A 14,372-nucleotide genomic window follows, 5' to 3' on the forward strand; every position below is an offset into this window, starting at 1 on the left:
TTTCTTCTCAAACAAGACATCTTTCTGTCTTGAGTTTTAATTGACTTGCACAATAGCTATAGATCATAGGTTGTGTATTTCTGAAGGAGATAAAGTTCTAATTGAAACGTTGCTGGAGCATCTTGAGAGAATTTGTACATGACTGACTTGCAGTCTGTCTGCTTTTATTCGAAGTAATGTTTTGGTCTGGTCAAGTTCCTGCAAGATAGAACTTCATACACATGATACTATACAAGGCAGTACAGCTTTCCAATGGGGCAGAGAATTTACTAGTGTGTTTTGAGTTCTGAGTCAGCTTGCTAAATGATAAATCTGCTCCTTGAGTCTACTTTTTTAAATGAAAGAAATAGGATATGGGAAGCATTAGACAGCCAGATTAAGAAACCAGTTTATGCCTCCAAAAGCACTCACTGGAACTTGGAGTTGGCAAAGAAACCAATATTTCTAAAAGCAGCTTTTCTAAATGGATCTGCTTTGCCTTTTACACCAATTCAATTTGAAGCACTGGGTGTTTTGGCCACCCAAATTACTGGCAAAGTAAATTCCACAAACTTCAAAGGAATTCATCACTCTTGTGTGAAGTTGGCTTGACTGCTTATGTTTTGTTGCAGTTGTAAGTTCATACACCAAATGATGCCTTTGTTTTTTTCCCCACTGGAAGAAACTGAGCAGTGTCTGGCAATAAATGGCTGAACTGAAACCTGTGATAGTTCTGCTAGACATGAATTTAACATTGCTAATTCAGTTCCCACAGATTACAGGATATGAATCTAGCTCCCTTTCTTCAGTGAGGTTTAGGATTAATGGGGAACTGATTAAAATCTCAAAAAGGTGAGGAGTCTTTCTGGTTTTATAGAAGTTTCTACCATAATGTGAACTATATAAAAAGGGTTAAGATTGTTTTTACACAGACACAAGCTGATTTGCTGCATAAGCAAGTTCATTTTGAACTAGTATAAGGGTATCCTCGTAATGGCTCTCATTGGTTTATCTAAAGTGTGCTAAACTGCAGGTATATTTTTGCATGGGCAGACAGCAGGTTGATATTTTTTTCTTCCTCTTCCCCATGTTAAGCACTCTTGAATTCTGCCAAGTGCATCATTTTGCAGGCTAATTGCATAGCTACCCCAAAATCAACAGTGTAACTGGAATAGGTCACAACAGGCACTGAAAGCAGTGGATTTTACTGGATATTTGAAGGAGGAAAAAAACCAACTTGTGCACTGATCATTACCTGATTGTGTAATGATTACCTAGTGACAGCATTCAGCATATAAACTAAACTCACAACATAACTGCAGTTAGGTTCACCTTTAAGACTATACTGCCAGTAGAATTCATCAAACTTGAAATTTAAGCTGCACGAATTGGGCTGAACATTTTAGAGGTGGCTGTACAAACTATTGGCTTACTAATGCAAACCAAGTGGAGATCCTGCCTCCCCCTTTTATTGTTCAGTGTCTTAAGTTTTTTGATCATTTTTTCCTCTCTTCCCCAAGGTGTACCTACTTCTCAGAAATATTTCATTGTTGACTCTTCTGTTAAACAGTGGATCTTAATTTATGGAATTCCTTTACCTCAAATAAGTGACAGCATACAGTATTTTCTGAAGTCTTGAGTCAGGTTGAAACTGTTAATCCTAAGTGGCTTCCTCTTTGTATTTGGCTCTTATTCTGTGAAAATGCTGCTTGTCCATGAATATGATGTATGTTGAGACTGTAAAACCAAATGGAGAAAACTTGTTCAAAATAAAGCCTTTTTTATAAGAATCTGACAAAAAATTATCCCTTTGCTTTAGATGGGATGTTGCTCTTGAAATTACCGATGAGGACCTAGACTACAAGTTTCACATTCTTAGCACTGGTCTTGAGCTATTTTTGGAGTGATTCTTTGCCTTCTGGTTTTAGAGCTGGTGGAGCATGTCTTCAACTAAAAATAATAAAAATCACAAAAAAGCAAACCTTTCCATATTTGCTTCATGAAGTTGAAGTATCAAGAGTGCAACTTATGCTTGGGACTTGGGGTTTTATTCTGGTTTTAAGTGTGTAAGGGTTCCGGTTGAGAGATCCTACAAGCTTCTGTAGGGATGGTCTAGGGAACGAGAAGGTGCTTTTGACTGAAGGAGCATGTTTAACTGGAGAAACAAGTCACTGATAGGGCTTATAGCTTTTAAAAGGTTGTTCTAGAGTTGCATTGCTCAAGCTGCAAAACTGGGCTCTAGCAACTGTCCCCCTTGCTGCTATTTAACAGCAGCACCTTAAACTTCACATACGGTTTCTGATACACAAGAAATGAAACTGCCTTCATAGCAGTCACACTGCGAGGTGGGAGGGTGTGTTAATCACTGTTCTCCAAATGCTTCTAACTGCTGATGCTGCTGTGCTGATGGCTGCCCCAAAACACAGTCCTCTTCAGTAAAAGAGCCAAAATCCAGAACCAAGCTCACTTCAGCTGCTAAGGATTTAAGACCTCAAAGGTAAGGCTGCTGTGGTAGAGGTTTGTAGCTGCAGCAATTTGCTATCTATTGCAAGGATGAAGGTGAGCTGTCTTACTTGAGAGGAATTTTTACTTTGGAGTACATAAATTACATCTTGAAAAAAATTGAAATTGCAACCAAATATAGAATAAACAGTACCTCAGGCTGGAGTCATACATAGAATTGCAGAATGGTTTGGGTTGGAAGGGATCTCCAAAGGTCGTCTAGCCCAACCTGTCCTGCAGTGAGCTGGGGCATCCTCAACTAGATAGGTTGCCCAGAGCCCTGTCAGGCCACACTTTGAATATTTCCAGGGATGGGGCCTTGATTACCACCCTGGGCAACCTGTCCCAGTGTTCCACTACCCTCGTGGTGCAGAACTTGTTCCTAACATCCAATCTAAATCTCTATTGTGAAACAGTTGCCTCTCATCCTATCACTGCAGGCCTTTGTACACCTCCATCCTTGTAGGTTCTCTTCAGGTACTGGAATGTCACTATTAAGTCTCCCCAGAGCCTTCTCTATGCTGAACAATCTCAGCTCCCTCAGCCTGGTGCATTTAAAAACCATGTATGCCATGCTGAATTCACCTGATTAGCCAATGTTTTCACAGATTCATCCAAATCATTTTTTTTCCCTGTTTTCAACATCAATTTTGTGAAATCCATGTTTTGGAAAAAGAAGCAGAAACAGTTTCCAGAACTATGGGGACAAACCTTCCTTGTCAGCAGCGTGCTCATCATTCATAAACATCTAATCCCCTGTTAATGCATCCCATGTTTTACCTTTTTAATACAGTTACAACCTACAGCAAGGAGAGCCACTAGTGAAAGGACTCTGCTATCATACACTGCACTCCTGCAGTACTAACGCAGCAGCAGCAGAACCACTTTAGAAGGTCCCTTTCCCCACCCCCCCAGTTCCCCTGCTGGAGGTTACTTCCAAAAATAGGTGTTAATTCAATTGATCTTAAGTTTCAACTGTGAATGGGATTTGTGGTTGAATGGTGAAAGCTTACAAACCAGGTCTGCAGCCAACAGGCTAGCTCTGGTAACCAGTGGCTTCCTTTCAACACGTGCAAAGGGAGAGGGGGAAGGGTGTGCTTACCTAACTGTCAGGATGTAAATGCCTGCTTCTTAGCAGGGCTCTGGTAATCATTAGGTTCAGTACCTTTTTATAATTTCAGTGTGGATGCTTGCTTCCTAGCTATATCATTTTGACAGGACCAAAAGGAAGTTAATTGCATTTGTACATTAGGAGAGCAGAAATTTGCTAGCAGAAATTTGTCCCCTTGTAGTCAGCTCTGATGAGGCCACACCTCAAATATTGGGTTCAGTTTTGAGCACCTCAATACAAGAGAGATGTGGAGATGCTGGAGAGAGTGCAGAGGAGGGCAACGAAGCTGGTGAAGGGCCTGGAGAATAAATCTTATGAAGAGCAACTGAAGGAGCTGGGGATCGTTAGTTTGAAAGAGGAGGCTGAGGGAAGACCTCATTGCTGTGTACAACAACCTGAAAGGATGTTGTGGAGAGGCTGATGCTGGTCTCTTCTCACAGGTAGTAAGTGATAGAGCAAGAGGGAACAGCCTCAAGCTGTGATTGGGCAGGTTTAGACTGGACATTAGGAAATATTTTTTTCATGGAAAGAGTGGTCAGGCATTGGAATGTGCTGCCCAGGGAGGTGGTTGAGTCACCAACCCTGGATGTCTTCAAAGGTCATTTGGATGTGGTGCGTGGGGATCTGATTTAGGGGTGAACCTTGTAGAGCAGGGTTATCAGTTGGACTTGGTGATCCCAAGGATCTTTTCCAACCTGAATGTTTTTGTGATTCTGTGATGAAATGGTCATGCTGAGTCAGCTGGAGCCCTGTAGCAGATTGTGAGACTATAGTTGCTGCTTTGATCCAAGCACTGTAAAATATCCAGGAGTCTGTAAACTGTTCTCACTAGAAAGAGAAAATGAGTGTGGTTTGGGGTTGGGTTCCTATGCATTTTTTGACAAAGGTATGCAGAGTGCTGTTTTCCTGAGTGCTGTGATAGGTGCACTGTAGGCCATTTCTAGCTCTGTTTCAAAAGCTGCATGGTTAGTCAGGTCTGGAGGGGGAAAAAATAGTTTCTTCTCTGGTGTCACTGAGCTGCAAGATACAAGTGAGGAGAAAAGGCAGCAGATGGCAATCAAGCCCATTTCCCAGTACTTGGCTTGATTTCAAGTCTTGCTACCTATGCAGCTGAATACTGGACACGTTTCAGATTGCTGTCACTTTTTCTTCCTGGAGCACTCTGGGATTCTGGCCAGGTAAAGGGAAGGAGCTGCTCCTACTGCAGCCTGTGTGCCAGCCTCCCTCCTGGGCCTGTGAGCTGTGGGAGGAGCCAAGGGGAGTGACTGCTTCTTTCTTTTCTACCAACCCATTTCCCTTGAGAGTTAATATTGCTCATGTCTATGAGAAAGAGGAGAGACGCCTTCCTGGTTTAACACAGTCTTGCATCTTCCATCATTTGCTTCTCCTTCTTCTTTAGTGAGCACAGTGGATTCTTCCTCTCTGCTTCTTCTAGTATTGGTGGAGAACAGAGTCCTGGAGCTGCAGAAGCAAGAGACTTGATAAAGGAATTTTGAGGCAGGACATGAAGAACTGGTTTCTGGGCAAAGCACTTATGGAAAGTGAGCAGGCAGCCTTGCTGTCTTGGAGTTAATTGTTGCATTGTTGAACACAGGCAAGAGAAATTCCAAAGTCTAAGGCCTTGATCTGACCAAGTAATGGCCTCGTTAATGTCTGGAACAGCCTTTTCATTCTGGAAGGGTTTGAGTCATGATTTTTGACCCTTTCATGTAACTGTCTTAACCACAACAAAGAGACATTTAAGTGCCATTCTTGCTCAGCTTCCAAGGAGGAAGCCTTTGGGCTTTTGGGCAGTCCTGTGATTCTCAAATACATGAACTGGCAGCTGTAACACCTTACAGGAAAAGAAAGGGAAAAAAAAACAACAACCAAATACATCTTCAGTAAAGAGAGCAAGGGATGATGTCCTCTGTTCAGTACCAGTAGATGACTGGGCAAGGCTTCTGCCAGTCTCTCACTCTACCCTGGTATCCAAGGTGGGTACAGCCTGCACAGGTGGCTTGCCATGTGACTGAAAAAGCTAGCTGGGTCATTTGATGTAGGAGGTAGTGATTAATAGTTCATACCTTCCCAGGAGACCAGTTACGAGTACCATAGGGCCTGTGCTGGCAAACTGTCCTGGTCTAATCTTTTTATCAACAGCTTAGAGGAGAAAATGAGTGTATCTTCATCGGGTTTGTGGATGACACCAAATGGTACACCTGACACATGAGAGGACAAGGCAGTCCTCCACAAGGACCTGGATGTGATGAAGGGATGGGCCAACAGGAGCCTCATGAAATTTAATGAGCACAAAGTCCTACCCCTGGAGTAGACCAATCCCTAGCAGGGCACAGCCTGGGTGCTGCTTGGCAGGGGAGCAGCTCTTCAGGCAGGGCCCTGGTGGTCATGGTGGGCCGCAAAATGGACATAAAGCCACAGTGTGTCCTCAGAGCAGAGGGACAGCTGCATCCTTGATGAGATGAACAGAAGCAGCTAGCAGATTGAAGTGATTTTTCCCCTCTACCTGACACCCATTAGACCACATCCAATACTGTTTATAATTTTGGATGGCCAAGATGGAAAATGCATCAGTAAGTAAGAGGGGAGAGGGCCTCTACGACAGTCAGGGGCTAGAGTGGTGACTCTGTGAGGACAGGCCAGGTGAGCAGGGATTGGTTAGCCTGTGGGGTGGGGAAACTCAGGATCTTTACTGAAGTCATAAATTGAGAACAGGGAGGTTCTAGCTGGGTGTAGGGAAAACTATTTCCCTATAAAGGCATTGGGCTGGTGCTGCAGTCTGACCTGGGAGTCCTTCAAGACCTGATTGGGCAAGGTGTGAGCAACTTGTGTTGACTTCTAGATGGACCCTGCCTTGAGAGGGAAGCTGCAGATGATGTGAGGTCCTCTCCAGCCTGAGCAATGTTGGTTCAGATGTTCAGCCTAAATCCTTGATACTGTAATTTTGGCCTTTTACACCTTCACCTGCCCTGAAGGGGCATGAAAAATGGTTTATCACCTTCCTTATGACTCTTTAGCTAAATGGAGGCAGCCCTGCCTTTTCTCAGTTTTGTCTTTGCACAAGTCCCTTTCTTTCAGTGTATACTCCTGAGTCATATTTCTCTCTGCACTTTCTCGTGCTCCTCAGGCCATGGCCCACACGAGCCATACCTTTTTTGAAGTGCAGCATTCCAGATGGGAGATGGTACCTCCACAAAGCACACCAGTGCTCAGAGTGCCATGTGTCCTGCAGGCATTATTCCTGTTTGCATAACCCTGTATGATGTTTGCTTTTTTCACAACAGCAGGGCCTTGTTGACTCACATTGAGTTTACATGGCACTATACTCATACTTTCCACTCTACACAATCATTGTTCAGATACCTTAGCAGTTGATTGTTCCTGCCTGGCTATAAAATTTTGCATTTGTCCTTATCAGACAACTTCTTATTTTGCTTTCCCTTGTTTCCCTAGTCTGTCCAAGATAATTTAAAATTATGATTGTATCCTCCAAATTTGTGGCCTCTCCCATGAAGTTAAAATATCAACTTAAAATATCTTCTTAGGCTGCTCTTTTCTCCCTTTGTATGAAAATATTTCCATGAGCCTTCTACTCTCCCTTCCCAAAAAGGCTCTGAGCACCAGGAAGGTACCATTGGTTCTTTGGGTGACTTCATTAGTCACTCACAAAAAGCCTCCCCCATAATCTTCCTCCTGCAGTGATCCTACCACAACAGCATTTATCCTTTTCTCCCCCTCCCTTTGATAACTGATTGCATTTATCCAAAGAATCTCCCTCCTCAACCTTTCAGTCTTCAGCACGTCTACTCATCACTGATACAAGACACAACATTCTCTCCTTGCCATTCCTAAACAATCTGTTTCTTTCTATGTTAATATTCCAGGCAGTGTCACATCTCTGCTGTGCTGATCCCATCATAATTCTGATTATATACCAACCCTCACTGCAACTTCTCTTGTTCCATGGGAGAAAAAAAATCCAAAGCATTTTCAGATCTACTTCTGAAATCAGTGATGACCTCCTGATTTATGGGAGCTATGCACAAGGCTGGGTTGAAAAGTAATCCAAGTGTCCCACTGATTTGGCTCAGCTATGATGGGTCTAATCAGTGGGCAGTAGGGTGAAGAAAAACTTTGTATATTCATTCACATGCTGGAGCGTGTCCAGAGAAGGGCCACAAGGACAATTAGAGGGCTGGAGCACCTCTCCTATGAGGACAGACTGAGAGAGTTGGGGTTGCTCAGTCTGGAGAAGAGAAGGCTCCGAGGAGACCTTATTGTGGCCTTCCAGTGTCTGAAAGGGGCCTACAAGAAAGCTGGGAAGGGACTTTTTAGGGTGTCAGGTAGTGATAGGACTAGGGGGAATGGAACAAAAATAGAAATGGCTAGATTCAGATTGGATGTTAGGAAGAAGTTCTTCCCCATGAGGTTGGTGAGACACTGGCACAGGTTACCCAGGGAGGTGGTGGAAGCCTCATCCCTGGAGGTTTTTAAGGCCAATTTGGATCTGGCTTTGAACAACCTGATCTAGTGTGAGGTGTCCCTGTTCATGACAGAGGGGTTAGAACTAGATGATCCTTGAGGGTCCCTTTCAACCCTAACAATTCTGTGATTCTATGATTCATTCCCAGCCACCATGAGTGGTTTTAATGCCACTAATGCCAATGGCACAGTGTGGATCAGTGTTGCTGTGGATATCTTTTGAGTAATAATTTTTTTTAAAGTGAAAACTCCAACAAGAATTTGTGTTGCCAGATTACCTTCACTTGGCTGCTACCATGGTGAAGGAGATTGGATTTTCAATGCAGAGCTGTGATGCAATTACAAATCCCTGTCATTAGACTCACACATTATGTTCAGATAGTTTCCAACATGCAAAGAGCTGTCACTTGGTCCTACAAGCCTCCTCTGAGGTATCTGGTTTATGTTTTACAGGATCTGGCAAACCCATCTGTGCTTCTGGTTTCATATCCTGACAACCATCTGCTTGAAGTTGCAGTGGTTGCTGTGAGGCTGGCACTTTTTCAGACAGAACAGCTGACTCAGTGCTTTGTCCCTCAGTCCCTCCTGAAAGGCAAAACAAAGGTATGGTTATCCCTCCTTGGCTGTCCTTAGTGGCTATCACTGCAGTTTTCAAACACATGCACCTATTCTGTTCCAAATATTCATGGATTTTTGTTTACCTGTGCTCTGAAGCTGGGCTTCACACATGTCCTGGTGTCTCAAGGTTTTCAGATGCCTATTTCAAGGGTCAAGCATCACTGTTTTCACATTTTGCACTCCTCTTGTGCCATTCTGTAATTTAGCTGCACCAAACAACAGCTAGAATACGATTCCTCATGCTTTTCAAATGGATGTTTTTTCCAGTGGGGCTAACAGTTATATGCAAACCTCATTTTACTTGCCTATTTCAGATATAGTTAGCAGGCAAACTGTTGTTTAAAGTAAATCATTGTCCAGTTTAACAGCAGCATTTTCTAGTGAATCTTTCTTTAGGTAAATGAGAGTAACAATGTGGTATTCAAACTTCAAATCCAGAAAGAGACAGATTAAAAAAGCAGTGTAGTCTGTCAGCAGCAAGGATTTTTCTCTGCAATTTGTGTGATTTTTAATTTATTTAGTTGGGGTTTTTTAGCATATGTAATGAAACTCTTTAACATCTTCATTGATGATCTGGATGAGGGGATTGAGTCAGTCATCAGCAAATTTGCAGATGACACCAAGTTAGGAGCAGATGTTGGTCAGTTAGAGGGCAGAAGGGCTCTGCAGAGGGACCTCGACCGACTGGACAGATGGGCAGAGGCCAACAGGATGGCATTCAGCAAGTCCAAGTGCCAGATGCTGCACTTTGGCCACAGCAACCCCGTGCAGAGCTACAGGCTGGGGTCAGAGTGGCTGGAGAGCTCCCAGAGAGGGACCTGGGGGTGCTGATTGACAGCTGCCTCAACATGAGCCAGCAGTGTGCTCAGGTGGCCAAGAGGGCCAATGGCATCCTGGCCTGCATTAGGAATAGTGTGGCCAGCAGGAGCAGGGAAGTCATTGTGCCCTGTACTCTGCATTGGTTAGGCCACACCTTGAGTCCTGTGTCCAGTTCTGGGCCCCTCAGTTTAAGAAGGACATCGAGACACTTGAACATGTCCAGAGAAGGGCAACAAGGCTGGGGAGAGGCCTTGAGCACAGCCCTGTGAGGAGAGGCTGAGGGAGCTGGGGTTGTTTAGCCTGGAGAAGAGGACGCTCAGGGGTGACCTCATTGCCCTCTACAACTACCTGAAGGGTGGTTGTGGCCGGGAAGGGGTTGGTCTCTTCTCCCAGGCAACCAGCACCAGAACAAGGGGACACAGTCTCAAGCTGCACCAGGGGAGGTTTAGGCCGGAGGTGAGGAGAAAGTTCTTCACCGGGCAAGTCATTTGTCATTGGAATGTGCTGCCCAGAGAGGTGTTGGAGTCCCCATCCCTGGAGGTGTTCAAGAGGAGATTGGACGTGGCACTTGGTGCCATGGTCTAGTCATGAGGTCTGTGGTGACAGGTTGGACTCGATGATCCTTGAGGTCTCTTCCAACCTTAGTGATACTGTGAGACTGTGATACAGCTGCTTCTGTTGCTCTTATTTGAGGCCACTATGAAATACCTGGTTCTTTATCTTGATGTGTTTTTAATTGGTCAGTGTTTTTCCCATGTGGTTTTTTTCCCCATAAATTTCACCCCACACTCTATATACATGGTCAATCTCCTTACCAAGGAGACCCTTATTTTCACTGAGACTGATCATTCGACTTCAGACCCAGTCACATCCCGTTGTGAAATCTCCTCTGTCATTTTTACCACTTGATTAAAACATCCTGCTGCTCACTTTTTATTTTTATATGGCATACAGTGCTCTTCAAGTAGTTACACTATGCAGTACCTCTATGAACAGATGGAGATGTACACCCAAATCATTCCCTCGCCTACCTAAAACACATGGAACACTGCAGGGTGAATCAGGCTCTGAAATAAAGCTATCTCAAATTGCTGTTCTCTTTTTTGGTTTGTCTTTATGTTTTGTTTTGTTGGGGTTTTTGTGTGTTTGGTTGGGTTTGGTTTTGGGTTTTTATAGATAAAGAAGAAATTGCTGCTTGGGCTTTCTACAGCAGCAAGTTACATTCTCGAGACATTTCTCTCTGGTAAGCCTTTTCAGTACCTCACGCTTTTGTGGAAGGGTTTCTGTGGGGGTTTGTTGGTTGGTTGGGTTTTTTTTTGTTGGTTGGTTTTTGTTTGGGTTTTTGTGGGGTTTTTGGTTGGGTGGGGTTTTTTAATTTGCATAATCCTGGAGCACCTTGTGGTTTTCAAGAATTGCTCTGAGACAATTTGCAGTGAGCGTGTTACCTTCACCTGCATTCCCTGTTCTGCATCATAAAGCTCAGTTCACGATGCAAATGCAGCCATTGTGACACCAAGTGACTTTCCCAAGCCAAAACCTCATTATCACATTCTTTGGATGCCATTGGAAGTATAATAATTACATCAGAGCATAAAAATTGTTCATTGCATTGGTGTCATAATGACTCTTGGAGATGAAACTAGTTCAGCTAGGGCATAGCCCCCGTCCCCGCCAAGGCTTGAGATGGCTGCTCCTCCTCCACAAGCAATGTGCAGCCTGCTTGCCTCAGTGCCAGCAAGTGCACCAGCAGATGAGTGCTAAATTCCAGGCAGCAGAGGAGCTTCTAACAGAAAGTGTTTCAGTATTTTCCAAAGTCACGCTCAGGGCTTGGCACTTGCAGGGTCAATTTGCTTCCTGATTTGTGGCACAGCTACTGCTAGGGAAATAGGTTTGTTTCAGTGAGATGCACTTGCACTTAGTTTTTGTATCATGGAATGTTTTGGGTTGGAAGGGACCTTTAAAGTTTAGTCACCAGGGATATCTTCAACTAGGTCAGCTTATCTAGAGCCCTGTCCAACCTGACTGTGAATGTTTCCAGGGTGTCTACCACCTTTGAGGAACTTGTTCCAGTGTTTCACCACCCTCTTTGTAAAAATATTCTTCTTTTTACCCGGTCTAAACCTACACTCTTTTAGTTTAGAACCAGTACCCCTTGTCCTGTTGCAACAGGCCCTGCTAAAAAGACTGTTCCCATCTTTCTTATAGGCCCCCTTTAAGTCTTGGAAGGCTGTTGTATGATGTCCCCAGAGCCTTCTCTACTCCAGGCTGAACAACCCCAACTCAGCCTGTCCTCACAGGAGAGATGTTCAATCCCACTGATCATTTTTGTGGCCCTCCTCTGGACCTGTTCTAACTGGTCCATGTCTGTCTTGTGCTGACAATTCCAGGACTGGACACACTACTCCAGGAAGGGTCTCACCAGAGTAGTGTAGAGGGAGTCACTTCCCTTGACCTGGGGGCCATTCTTCTTTTGATGGAGTCCAGGATACCACTGGCTTTCTGGGCTGCGAGCACACATTGCTGGTTCATGTCCTAGTTTTCATCCATCAGTATCCCCAGGTCCTCCACAGGGCTGCTCTCAATCCCATCATTCCCTAGCCAGTATCGATAGCAAAGACTGCCCCAGCCCAGGTGTAGACCTCTATAGAAGCAGTTCTAGCCTGCAGCTACTAGCTGGGGGATTTCCTGGCCCCTCCAAGCTCCAGGCTGGGTATTTCCCGTGCTTCGACGAAAGAGGTGCCTGGGCCCCCCCCCTCTGCTGCTGCGCTGGTCAAGACAAGCTAGGCCAGGGTCTGCAATGCTGGCAGCACAAGGCGAGATGATCTGATGCAGTGCAACCTCAGAGAGCTCAGCTGTCAAGGAGCAGCATCTGACTGTGAAACTCTCCACACAGCAGTCCTCTCTGATGCGGTGGGATTTTTTTTTCCAGATTAGAGAAGAAGCCAATAAAACACGCAGTGTTTGGGAGTCACAAGCAATCTGTGTCCGCTCCTCCCGATGGTGCCCGCAAGCCCACGATCACACGTCGCTTTTCAATGCCGGTGCCTGGGCAATTACGCTCTCGGCAGAGCCCAGGGACTTCGCCCCGTGCTCTGCAGAGAGCCATCTGGAGAACCCCAGGCCTTCTACCCTCTGCTGTCCCTCTGTGCCCCACTCGGGCAGCGCCGGCAGCCCGTACGCCCGACCCGGCTCGGCTCAGTCCGGCCCGGCCTCCGCAAAGCTGCGGGCGGCACTGCCCCGCGTCCGCGCACCGCCGCCCCATTGGCTGTCTCTGACTCGCCGACGCCCCCGTACCGGCCAATGGCCGTGGGCGATTCCTCTCCCTCCTCTCCGAGGGCGTCTGGGGCGGGGCCACGGGGCTCGCGGGCTGTTCTTAACCCTCGCACGCCGGCCGGCTTCGTGCTGCGCCTGAGCCTCCCTTTCGTCGTCGTCCTCCTGCTGCTGATCCTCGGCGGGGTGCCAGCACTGCAGCCCGGGCGGGCGGCGGCCGTGACCTGGAAAGCCCCCTGCTCGCGTGGGTGAGGTGGCGGCCGTAGCGGGAGGAACCAGGGCGGCTGCATCCCTTCTCGCCCGCCCGTTGCATCATCCACGGGCGTGGGGTGATGGAGGAGAACTGGGCGAGGGGAGGTCGTGTCTTTCCATCCCCTCAACCTCCGACTCTGCCGGGCCGCGTGAGACGGGCAGTACCGCATTCTCCCTCAGCGGCGGCGGCCGTTGAACGATTGCCGTGGCGTGGAGTGGCGTGACCGCGAGGGCGGTGGTGGGAAGGCTGCCTCAGGAGCGCTTCGCTCGCTGCGGTCTCCGGTGGCGTGCAGTGATGGAGGGCTGCGGGCTGGTGGGTGGACGTGGTTGTGCTACTAGTTCGGATACTAGTTTTCCTTTTGTAATTAAGAAAAGAGATAGGAATGGGCAGCTTCAGAGGTGTTTAGGCAAGTGGAGCCCTGGAGCCAGACCTGGCGCCGGCCTGCCTGCGGGGAGGATGGGAGGGCAGGCCTCAGGAAGGTGCCGGCTGCTGGGGATGCTCAGGGCAGCTCAGAGGGTGCCTAAGGAGTCCCTCCTGCGAGCAGGGAAGAGGAGGAGAAAGGACTGTCTTTTTGCCTCTTGCACAGGCTTGCCTTTTGTTTTTCTCTTTGGCTTTGGCACCAGCTCTTGTGCCATTTGTGGCTTGTCACCCATTGTTCTCAGGGGTCCATCAGGACCTCTTGCCAATGTTTTTTGTCAAGCATGGCTAATGCGGTAGATCAAGAAGCATCTTTTCTTATGTTTTATTTCATAAGTTGCTCTAAATCTATTGGAAAAGGTCAGAACATGACTGAAACCTTAAAGAGCTACTTCAGTAGCAGCATTAGTAATGCTAGCATATTATTAAACCAGCCACTACTTGAAAGACAAGTGATTCTTCTCCTCTTCTTGTTCTGTGTCTAGTCTTCTGTGTATCTCTAACTTTAAAGCCTTTGACCATAGAGGTTTTTGAGGTGCTGGGCCCTGTTCCAGCAAAGTTGCTCAGATTGTTTACACTTCAAACGAATCTGCTGATCTGAGGCATGAGAGCTCCGTGTTCTACAAAGCTTGGACCGCAGAAAGAAGGGAGGGATCAGAACATGGACATACGTGGAACCTGAGGATTTTATGTCAGAGATGAAAGGTATTTCTTGGGAAACTGAGACCTCCTCAGAACCTGCTATTTCTTGGCAGGAAAATGGCTGCAGGGAGATCTCTACTGATGAAGTATGGCTTAGGTGCTAGGTTAGGTCCGGTACCTGGGGTGTTTGGGCATGTCATCCTTTTTGATATTAGTTGGTGGCTTTTTAGTATCTTATTGTGCTGCCTGCCATGTGTGAGTTCACCAGCCTGCTTTCCT

General features: G+C 46.3%; 1 protein-coding gene across 4 annotated transcripts in view; it reads left to right on the forward strand.

Moving 5' to 3' along the window:
- The first annotated feature begins 12,924 nt into the window (after positions 1 to 12,924).
- Positions 12,925 to 14,372, forward strand: part of LOC137449559 (cystathionine beta-synthase-like protein) — a 34,585-nt gene continuing 33,137 nt past the window's right edge. For 3 of the 4 annotated variants that reach the window (XR_010989424.1, XM_068155185.1, XM_068155187.1), the window contains exon 1: positions 12,925 to 13,029. The gene's annotated coding sequence lies outside the window, so the exon portion shown is untranslated. Of the gene's footprint in view, positions 13,030 to 13,135; positions 13,347 to 14,372 lie in introns of those variants that run through there. The other variant, XM_068155186.1, reaches the window with a different exon arrangement.

The sequence above is a fragment of the Melanerpes formicivorus genome, unplaced genomic scaffold (assembly GCF_026170545.1).
Source record: "Melanerpes formicivorus ecotype bairdi unplaced genomic scaffold, bMelFor1.0.p_v2 SCAF_30, whole genome shotgun sequence".
NCBI classification, from domain to species: Eukaryota; Metazoa; Chordata; class Aves; order Piciformes; family Picidae; genus Melanerpes; species Melanerpes formicivorus.